Genomic DNA, 11,922 nt, shown 5'->3' on the forward strand with positions numbered 1-11,922 from the left:
TCTCACATAAGCAGCCTAGCTATAAAGCCAGAAAATGTTAAAAAGTTAAGACAACTATTAAAAACCCAAATAATAGATAAGAGATCATTTTGGATCTTAAAGGCAAAATTTACAAAGTTAATGGAAACTGTACTTCAAAAAAGATATACATAAGAATCTTGAAATGCTCAAAGCTGATATGAATATGAAATCTTATTTTAAAACATGAATAAAATTTATACTAAAAAAGTTGAATACAAAGGAAAAATATCCTATTATAAAAATGATGTTCAATATATTCTGTAGGGGCACCATATGGACTCAGGTGCCACAACCAGCAAATCAGCACCTTGTTATCTGAGGAGCCTCTGGACACCAACAGAGCGTTTTAGGATAGAAGCCAAGCCTGGGCCTGCCCTTACCCTTTCTGATTCTCATTTGTGATGCTCCTGACCTTGCGCTAAGCAGGAGGGGTCTGTTTTCCTGACCTTGACTGGGCCACCTGAGTCTGACAAGTGGGACTAGCCTCCCTTCTCATCTGCTGAATTTCCCTTCTGGGTCCTCACCTCCTTTCATCTGGCTCCAGCTTGTTAACCTGACTCTGGGCCCTGTCTGCTTTCTTTGCTTGAAGCTTCAGTTTGATGATCATTATCCTGAATGCTACCTGACTCTGCTTCACCCTACTGAAAGGAAAAAGCAGGTGGTGCCTGCTGTCTCGCCTCATGACATATGAAGGTTCATATTTTCACAGCGAAAATTAAAAGCAGCACTTTGTAGTAAATGCCTCTCCTTTTGAATGCGAGGGGCAGAAATTGTTATTTGGAGGTTGGGTCTTATGGCTGGGTCAATCTGGTATGGGTGGACCCATGCATGGTCTCTCACGGTGTGGGACCCCACTTTCTAAGAAGCACAGCCTTCTTAGAGTACCATGAGTACCATGTTACTCTTTTGGGCCCACATCAGCAAATGAGAAATCATCTCCTTCTTAGAGGAAGCCTTAACCTTGAGATCCTTAAGGCAAGGTTTCTAAGACCTATATGCACAATAGTTCATGGTCTAAGTGACAGGCTTGCTTTGGTGAAGGGAGTTCCAGAGCAACACAGCCAGGGGAGCTTCATAGGATAGACCCAACCTCCACTCCCCATGCAGAAGGGTGTGCCGGAGTACAGTGATTCTTAAGGCATGGTCTGGAGACCCCTCGGGGCCCTGATGCCCTTCCAGGAGGTCTTTGAGGTTAAAAACTGTTTTCAAAATAACACTAAGACATTTTTCATTCTTCTCATGAGTTATCCAGTGGAGTTTTCTAGAGGCTACATGATGATACTGCAACAGATTGAATACAGAAGAAGACGTAAGAATCTATTAGCCAGACATCTAAGAGATTTGCAAACCTGTAAAACAATGTCGTCTCCATTAGCTTTTTTGTTTTGAATCCTAATGTCATGTTTCATAAGATAGACTATTTTTGTCAACATGTAATATTAATTTTATTATTGTTCATTATTAATTAATGCATGTACATTTAAAATTGTTCTCAATTTTAATTTCTAAAATGATATATATATATATATATATCCAACAGACAAAGACATTTTGGGGTTCCTCAGTAATATTGGAGAGTATAAAGTGGTCCCAATAACAAAAAGCTACAAAGTGCTACTCTATTGGGAAATACATGGGCTTTACAGTTAAACAGACCTGGGCTTACATCAAAATTTGTCCCTAAGTGTCCAGAACTCTGGCAAGTTTCCTACCTTCTTTGTGCTTCCATTTACTTCTCTTTGGAACAAAGGAGACCCTGCAGATTGGTCGAGAAGCAGTGTGGTAGCAGCAGTAGCCAGGAGGCACTTCGGGAGCAGGGACCATGCATGAGGTTGCAGCCAGAGCTGTGTCCACAGCTACCTCCCAGGTCCCTTAGCCTCTGGCTGGGGAGGTGACTGACAGCGTTTGCCACTTGGTCCTCAGCCTGGAGCAAGGAGGAAGCTGCTTTTGGTGAACTTTAAGACCCGATTCACTCATGTGGGCTCCTTCTCTTGTCCTCTCCTGCAGATTCATGATAATTAAAATGCCTCCTGCTCACTCTGTGCTTTGGGATACCAGATGGTAGGAGATGGACCATTTCACTCGCAAAGGGAGCCGCCCTCAGGATGGCCACAATAAATGCCAGCTCAGCTGGTATATCCTCTCGGCTGCAGGTGGAGCAAGTGGAGCGCAAAGCATTTAATGGACGCCTGCAATAGGTGGGGAGTCAGAGCATCCATGACGCTTCCCGTGTCTCTGCAGGTGGCTGCTGGCCCTCAGCTGCTCATGCAGATCCTGTGCTTTCCTGGGGCAGATACCAGGCACGGATCTAATCAAGTGCCTACCTGCGTGGAAAGGCACAGTAGCCGTGAGCCTGCGGGTTGGAAGCTCGGTGCGTGAGGCTGGGTTGCTGCATCACCCACTGCGTCCTCCGCCGTCTGCCTTTAAGACTGTGTTCTCCAAGTCTTTGGGCGATTCCACGTGGTGCTCAGGCCTTCACCAGTCACATTGGAGAGAGGGTCTCACAAGACCCTCACAAAATAGCTCAGCACATAGGCAGGCAACCTTGGGAACACAATGTTGAATGGGAAATGCAAGGCACAATTACTCCAGGTTTAGAAAGCAATATGCGAATACATCCAAGTTCTATTTCATTCAGGAAACCATAGCTCACCCAGCTTACAGAACTCTGGATCTTTTGCTTCACTGGTGGAAAGGAAACTTCTCCAGATTTGGATAGACCATGGATTTGGAAGCATGGGGAGAATCTGACTTGGCTGTGGATCCTCATCTGTGTTACTTTTGTCCCTCTGCTTCAACCCTGCTCTGATCCCCAGGATCATCCAGCAGGGCTGCTTCCTTTGGCCTTGTCTCATGACCTCAAAGAGAAAATGACCCCACAGGGACTGTGTGTGCCTCATGGTCCCTGTATCATTAAGGTGACATTTCTCCAAGTGTGGTTTAGTGATCTACCTCAGACAAGCTGCATCAGAATGATCATGATGGGGAGGTGTATTTACAAGGCCCTATGATGGTTTTTAGATTAGCCAAATTTAAGAGTCATTGCATAATAATATTATATATTTTTATATTGTGACCTTGATTTAGAAGAAGTTTTAAGAGCACACTTTCATGAGCCTATGGATGGGGTCTCATTTTGGGTGTTTTCACAGGAGATTCCAGAGAAGTGTATAGTTGATAACTGGGATTAGGGAGAAATTAAAGGTTTTGGGGGTGCATTGAGTTGAAACTCAGTTATGAATAGGATATCAGAAACTGGAATTGGGGAAGTGTAGGAAATCTAGGTCTGAACTAGATTTCTTTTTCTTTTCTTTTCTTTCTTTCTTCTTTCTTTCTTTCTTTTCTTTCTTTCTTTCTTTCTTTCTTTCTTTCTTTCTTTCTTTCTTTCTTTCTTTCTTTCCTTCTTTCTTTCTTTCTTTCTTCTTTTCTTTCTTTCTTTCTTCTTTCTTTTTTTTTTTTTTTTTTTTTACCATTTCTTAAAGAAATGATATCAGGCCAGTCACTTCTATGGGATGGGAAGCAAGATGCCAGTGGCTGAATATAAGGAGTGGGATGGAAATTTGAGGCAGCCTGTCACGGGCTAGAGAATTTAGGTCTAGGAAAGTTCTTTGTTGCTCCTGTTGGTTCCTTCAGGATCTGAGACCTGTAATTTGGAAAGCTGACCTATGGGTTGGCTGTAGTCTCTGAAATTATTTCCTCTTCACTTTCTTTCAGTGTTTATAGATGTTTGAGACTTCCAGCCTATCTGAACTGTGCCTAGAACAAAGGTACAGATGAAGTCTTAACTGTCCCCAAGTGTGAGTTTTTATGAAAGCCTAGCATATGCTTGGTAGGTGTGGGACAATGGGAAAACCCAACAGGGTAGGAGTAAACTGGAGACACCAAACCTCTTTGATGTCCCCCTCCCAGAGCCCTGTGTGTGCTGGGCTGCTCCTATCTTGGCAGTTTTGTGCTCTATGTCCTTACAACCTCGCCATGGCTCCTTAGGCTTCTCCCTCTCTCTTCTGTTCTTGTGTTCACTCCGCTTACCCAGCCTTCTGCCCAGGAAGAAGTTACCATCCTTCTGATAGAACCGTGGCTGTCAACCAGTCAAGCTCCCTGCTCCTAGGTAGATTGACAGGCAAGAGCACTCATGTTAGACAATGGTGTGAACAATTTCCTTCTCAAGGACAACTGGGATTACATATTTGGATTCCTGTCTGTGCCCTGATTCTAAGATCTCAAGGTCTCAAGTGCATTTCTACACATTTTAAGGGTGGGCATGGGAATAAGAACATGCATTTTTAAATGACAGAAATAGCAAGAGAAGTTTAATAAAATCAGGTAAAAATCAAGACTACAGGGCCTATTCTGTTCACAGAGTGAACCTGTAACGTAAGAGCTATCACTGGGAAGAAGTTAACTCGAAAACCTGTTGTTTAGCTACTGACTTGTTCCAGAAAAAGTGGCTATAAATGCTACTTATACTTAAGGCTGAATCGTATCTTTTCCCCTTTGGTTCTTTCTGTCTCCTTCCATGTCAGACATCCATCTTCCATACACATGGACAATAATGGGTGTAGAAAATGCTAGGCCTTGAAAGTCTGAAGTGGCTATGCCAGAGAGTCCTGTTAGGACACATGTTGTGGGAAGTCCAAGTTCACTACTATGAAGTCAGGAACACAAAGCAGACTCCAATTCTACTCTGAAAAAATCTCTTTCCTTGAGGTAAACCATGATAACAAACCAGTAATTTACCAATTCTAGCAAACCTTTGTTGGTCATAGAAAAAGGAATGGGAAATATAGTGCTTTATTGTACTAAAGTATTGCCATGATGCATAATAAAATTTTGAATTTATTGTGAAACTCAAAGGTGCATGAACTTTTATTGAAAATGGTTACTGTTTCTATTAATCCTCAAACACACCAAAACATTATTTTTTTCAGATCATAATATTTGAAGGCAGCAAGAAGCTTTAAGACCCTCTCATGAAAGGGTCGCCCTGGCTGGCCCTGCAATGAATTTTCCAACAAGTTTTACTTGGCCTTAAAATTTTAAATATAAATGTCTTCAGGTTGTCAACAAGCCCTATTTCCTTACCACCTTGTCTTTTCACTCATTTCTAGTTTCTTGTCTCCTCTTGATGGTTATATGATGCTAGGTTTTTTCCCCCAGTGTCTTCATTTGGAAGATGAAGCCCAGAGTGATTTGCCTACAGCCCTAGAGAGTCCTCATATCCAAGCAAAGATTACATCCCATCCTCCACCACTTCCACTGTATGTTCTTTCATCATGATGCCGACTTGCTTTAATTTGTTTAATCCAAACAACAAAGAACAAAGGTTTTCTGATGCATTTTTACACAGCATGCCATTTCGGACTGATATGGAAATTTACAGACTTAAAATGACATCTGCGGAAAGAGAGCGCTGGACCAAATCTAAACAATCTCTAAAAAGGGAGCTTCCTGCCACCTATCAGCTTTCATCTGCTCCCTAATCTGGCCAAGTAGGGGCAGGGAGAAGAACGTGGTGACCGGTGGAAGTCATTGTCACCTTCCTTTCTGCAGCAGCTCTGGTGTGGGGTGGCTGGCCCAGTCTCTAGGTGTGGGGGGTGGGGGTCAGCATCACTCCTGGGCTTGAGAAAGGGGTATGTGTGTGTGTGCGCACACATGTGTGTGTAGTGGGGTGGAATGGCAGGAAGGAGTCTCCAGAGATGAGAAGAAAACAGTGTTTCATTAATGGCACAGCCCGGAGAATGGCAAAGTCACAGCCCACTAACCACAGTATTGATCACGCTCTCCCTGGCCAGTCCATCAGCTACCTCTTACTTTCAGGTCACAGGTTTCCAAACCCAAGCTAACCCCCCACAGAGAAAGATGCTTATTTTAGCGTCAGTGTACTGCTCGGAGATGGGAGCTGACAGCATTTTGAATGCAGCCATGTGAAGGGCTCTGGCTTTTCCACGGAGATGACCCAGTAGAGCCAAGAATTACTGTGGCAAGAGAAAGTTTAAGTGCGACCCGCATTATTTACAGACATGCAGTGCCTGGCAAAGAGTTTAAGTGAACATCCACACAATTCACTTCCTAAAAATGTTTCCATTGTAATTAAGAAGATAATTGAGGCACAAAGTTACTTTTGTTCTGCGTTATCTAGAATATAGCCTTGTTTCTCATTTTGTATGTACAGACACAGAATTAGGTGAACCAATCATAGAGAAATGATGGGGAAATACCGTCAAAAAGACAGAATTTGAAAATTAACCTACATTTCCTTTATCTCATACTGCTTTGTGGCTGGCAATATGCAAACTACTCCCTACTGAAAATAAAAGGTAACAATAGTAATTGTCAGAAGGTGGAAAATATATTCAAAGAGATTTCTTAATAGTTTTATGCTCCACTTACAAATGACATGAGTACAACTCAGCCTGCTGTAACAGCTGGAAAATCCAAAGTAAATACACATCAATTCTTTAAAGCAGAAATATAGTTATTGAAGTACAGTTAAAATTCACTAATTTATTTCAAAAAGCCATGGCTGGAAAGGGAATGTGAACACACACATGTGCTTTCAGGATATAGTCCTTGTTAAAAAAATTAACAGAACAGGTTCGGTTTTGCTTTTGGTCACCACCCTAAAGTCAATATCCAGGACTGAGGACTGAGGATGTACCAGGGGCGGATGCTGGCCTTACAGATGACGGTAAAGCAGATGACCGTAAAACAGGCCCATCCCCTGTGCTGTTCTTGTTCTCTCCTCCCTGGGGCTCTGGTGACATTACTCTCTTTCCTTTGGCCAGCTGAGGCTTTCAGACTGACCCCCAATTGCCCCAAATTTTCCACAACATTGATTTCATCCCTTGCAAGAGACCTTCCCCCTGCCCTTTATCCCAACAAAATTTTTGCAAGGTATCTGCTTCACCCAAGTGATAAACCAGTGAAAATGAGGTATAGATTTGCTGCTGTGGATTTTCTCCAGCCAAACAGCACATGCATTTCAAAAGAGGCCTTGAATCCTGTAAGAATTGAGTAATATAAAAATTGTCAGCACTCTATCAGGGTCAGGGGGAAAATATTTTTTGAAGGCCAGTTTTCTCCACTGCCCCTTAAATCACACTCTTACAGTGCTGCATGCTTTCCACAAAAACCTAAGGTAGGAAGGATTGATCTGAATATACTGTTTAAAAACTATCCTGACTGGGTCTTTGTCCTCATCTCCTGCTTCTTCAGCAAAAAGTGACTACCTTGGAGCACCAAGGGCCAGCCACACTTCCCTCCAAAACCTGCCCTGGATTCCCATTGGCTACCAAATGAGTTCCAAACTTCTGTTCTGTCATTCCAGATGTGGTCATTCTAGAAGACAGAGACTGTCCTGCTTTCCTGGCCTCTTGATTGATTGCACCCTCGCATAAATCCCCTGATCTCGTGGTATCCTACTATGGATTTCTCAAACACCTGAACTTTTCTACTTCATGGTCACACCTTTCCTTGGCCTGGAGCCTCTCCCTGTCTATTCTCTTCGTGATCTACCACATTCATATTTGCAGATTTAGCTCACCTACTCCTTTCTCCATGGAAGTAGAACATGAGCCCTTATGTGCCCAATGGGAGCTCCCATTCATCTATCACACTGTTCCTTGGTGGTACTCCATGGAAAGAGATGCTTATAACTGAGAAACTTTCTCAATGATTCCTAACTTTCCTTTCCTTTCCCTCAGATCACCTCATAAACCTCCTCAGGCAATGTGATACCTCCCTGAGCTGGAGAGGCTGCACGCCTCAGCTTTGATTTCCCTGGGAAGACTCATCAGCCCAGTACTCGTTATCCAACACATCATAACTACACCACTTCATAGGGCAGTAAAATATTACTAATAAATTGACCAATTATACAATTAGCTCCCCTTAATCGTGCCTCCCTGGTTAATCCTAGCATCTCTTTTGGTGGAATCTCTTGGTCAGTCTTGCTGATTTTTGGATGGCAAAATCCAAAAATGATTATGAAGTGAAGGTGAAAAACTAGGGAGTTTCATGATGAAGGTTGATGAGGCAGATGCTGGGGAATTCTGAATCACAGGCAAGATAAACACGTGTCAGCAAATGAAGACTAGGTAATTGAGAAATACCAAATCAAAAATGATAATTAATGACATGATAGGTGCTTTTAGAGAGAATGATTTGAAGAGAACTGATTAAGAGATGCTTAAGGGAAAGCTGGTGGAACCTGTGTGTTCTTATAACTCTATGATCCCGCTGTGAAAGTCAAACAGGAAGTGAAAAGTATTATGTCATGCTGTTACATAATTTGTTTGGTAAGATTATGCCCACACCCTCCAGCACCACGTGTAACTTTGTTCTATGAATTGGTGCATGGTGTAAATGTAAACTATGTCTTGTTAAAATAAAATGAAACGCATTTATTTTCAAGATGTTTGGTTTTATTTTGTAAGATGAAGGCTTAATATTTTGTTTTATTTTTTTTTAAGATTTTATTTGTTTATTTGACAGAGAGAGAGAGTGCACGCATGGAGAAGCAGGCAGAGGGAGAGGGAGAAGCAGGCTCCCCGTAGAGCAGAGAGCCTGATGTGGGGCTCGATTCCAGGATCCTGAGATCATGACCTGAGCTGAAGGCAGACGCATAACCAACTGAGCCACCCAGATGCCCCAAGACTTAATGTTTTAGATCTTCATCTTTTCTAGGAAGTTTTGGCCCTTATTTATGAGAGATATTTGAATTTGTCCTTTTCCGGTATCAGTTTACTTCAAATAGTAAGCACCTCCTATAGTTACTTGGCAGGAAACATCTTGCCGGCATGAACCCTGTCTTCATTCTTATATTTACAGTATGCAGTCCATATTCAAGGGAGACTGAATGAAGGGGAAGCTAGTTAAAATGAATAGTGAATGTAAAAGTTAGGTTGGTTTTCTTTGCTTGGAAGGGTGCTGAGAATGGGATTCTCTTGGGCTTAAGAAAAGAAGCCTTGGCTTCCATAACCTTGGCTACCAAATCAAGAAAAGGACACTTTTTTAATGTCCATTTCTTTCATTTATTGTATGTTACCAGTTAAAATTCCTCATAGTCAGCATCTCCTGGGCGGCTCAGTCGGTTGAGTATCCAACTCTTGGTTTTGGCTCAGGTCATGATCTTAGGGTCATGAGATCTAGCCTACATTGGACTCTGAGCTCAGCAGGGAGTCTTCTGGAGATTCTCTCTCTCCTCCCTCTGCCCTTCCCCCGACTCGTGCACATGCACAACTGTCCACACATGCAAGCTCTTTCTCTCTCTCTCTAAAAATAAATGAATAAATAAATAAATCCTAAATAAAATAAATTCCTCATGGTCAGGATCTGTGTTGTGTTCTGAATATTTGTGTTCCTGCTAAATCCATATGTTGAAATCCTAATGCTCTATGTGATGGTATTAGCTTAAGGTAGGGCCTTTGGGAGGTACTTAGGTCATGAGGGTGGAGCCCTCATGAATGGGATTATTGCCTTATAAGAAAGGCTCCAGAGAGCTCCCTAGGCTCTTCTATCATGTGAGAACACAGCCAGAATGTGCTGGCTATGAATCAGGAAGATGACCCTCACCAGAGAATGTGACCATACCCGTGCCTTGATCTTGAACTTCCAGCCTCTAGAACTGTGAGAAATAAGTTTCTATTGTCTATAAACTACCCATTCTGTGGTATTTTGTCACAGCAGACCAAAGGGACTAAGACAGCCTACTTTGTTTTAATCTTCACTGTGCCATCAATGCCCATTTTTCTGTATGCAGGACAGAAGATGCTCCAGGTGGTGACTAACTTGCTTGGGCAAAAGGGAATTACTCAGGTAGGCTCATGGGCACAATCTCAAGATTTGAGAAAGGACAGAAAATTCTAGTTCTTATTTATTTACTTGGGAAAAGCAAGCATCTACATTTTATGGTTGGTGCATTAGGATAGCTCAATCTCTTTGAAAAGAATGTTTGTTTCTCATTACCAACCCAACTTCTATGCTTTGGATTTTTACCAGAAACTAGTAGCCAGCTTGAAGACTTCCAACCATGACTTCATTGCCAGGTGTAGTGTTCTCTATAACTGGGCTGATTATTGCACATAGCCAAGTGGGCCAAATTGCTCCAAGGTTTATATGCACCATAAAATAAGATGTTTTCTTAATATTTTACTAGGGAAAAATTCAAACAAAACCAAAGTGGAAAGACTAGTATAAGTGTCCACATATTCATCACATAGCTTCAACTATTCTTAATACTTTGCCACATTTGCTTCCTCTGTTACCCTCCCTTCCTTTCTTTTCTTCCTTAAGAAGTGTATTCTATTCATTTATCACTCCATCCTCACTTCCGAAAAGATCAAGATCAGTTATGCTTTAGAAAACCCATGTTTTAGAATTTTCTGCCTGATTCCTTGTAATGTTATTTAGCTTGATTACAGTTTTGCTCTATTTTGGAGAGGAGGTGTCAGTGTGTCCTTCACATTGCATCATTTTAGGAGACGCACAATGTCTGTTGTCCTGCTTTCCATGATGCTAAGACAGTATGATCTGTACATTATGAAATTTCCCATCTTCATCAAATGGCTTCATCCTTAATGATCTTTACTGAACCTATTTTCTTTGGTTTCAAAATGATGATTTTTCTTTTTTCTTTTTAAGGATTTTTTTTACTTATTTGCCAGAGAGAGAGAGAGACGAGAGAGAGAGAGAGCACAAGCAGGGGGAGTGGCAGGCTCCCCGCTGAGCAAGGAGCCTGATGCAAGATTATCCTAGGACCCTGGGATCATGACCTGAGGTGAAGGCAGATGCTTAACCAACTGAGCCACCCAGGCGTCCCTCAAAATGGTGATTTTTCTAATTCTGTCATTCTTTTCAGATTTATTAACTGAGATTCTTTTCGAACAAAACTTTTCCTTTATCGGTTGGGGCCACTTGATTACCCTGAAATGCAATTCTTACAGGAAAGGTAAGATAGACATTCAGTTCCTTATTTTTTTATTGCCAACTTTTGGTGTAAGAAGTTGGCGTCCGGGGCGCCTGGGTGGCTCAGTTGTTAAGTGTCTGCCTTCGGCTCAGGTCATGATCCCAGGGTCCTGGGATCGAGCCCCGCATCGGGCTCCCTGCTCGGCGGAAGGCCTGCTTCTCCCTCTCCCACTCCCCCTGCTTGTGTTCCCTCTCTCGCTGTGTCTCTCTCTGTCAAATAAATAAATAAAATCTTTAAAAAAAAAAAAGAAGTTGGTGTCCTAGTTATTTCCCAGGTGTTTAATATGGTTTTTCTCTCCTTTGGGCCTCTTCTCTTTTATTTGTGACTATCAATTCAAACATTTAAAAATATATGTTAATGCATTTCAATTACATTCATTATTATTTTAATTAAAATTGTCTTATCTTTTGTCAATGGAAGCCCTTTCATGTTGGATTTGGTTTCCATTTAATATGACCTGAGATTCCTTGGTAACTTCTTTCCCTTCTGGGACAACAGGATGCTCCAGGCTCATCTTGCATATTTCCATCCTGCACTGGAATTGGCCATCTCTCCAAGGAATTCCCTTACCTCTCCAAGGTAAGAAATGATATTTAGACTTGACAGTCAGGGCTTTTAGTATGTTAACTGTAATTGGGTTTTTATTTATCTTATTCTTTTTTAGAGAACATATATGTGAAGCATACATTTTTTTTTAAAAAGTCATGAGCTCATACTGATCTGTCAAGTAACATGCTTTCTACTTATCTTCTTTCATTTTATAACTCTTTTCTTTTACACTTGATAGTCTTGCTTCTTGACAGCATTAATGTAATTATGTTTTCATCATTCTGCACCCTCTATAGGATAGTTTCAAAAGGACTGGTAATAATAGGACAACTACAAATTTGACTATTAATGTTTCAGATTTCTTTGCAGTTCTACTTTTCTGTAGA

General features: G+C 41.7%; 1 protein-coding gene across 1 annotated transcript in view; it reads right to left on the bottom strand.

Moving 5' to 3' along the window:
• XKR4 (XK related 4) overlaps nucleotides 1–11,922 on the bottom strand; it is a 447,602-nt gene that overhangs the window by 118,109 nt on the left and 317,571 nt on the right. The gene's annotated exons all lie outside the window — the stretch shown is intronic.

This window comes from Eumetopias jubatus, unplaced genomic scaffold (assembly GCF_037043125.1).
Source record: "Eumetopias jubatus isolate StellerSeaLion01/CBP00866 unplaced genomic scaffold, mEumJub1_p1.0 scaffold_4, whole genome shotgun sequence".
Classification (NCBI taxonomy): domain Eukaryota; kingdom Metazoa; phylum Chordata; class Mammalia; order Carnivora; family Otariidae; genus Eumetopias; species Eumetopias jubatus.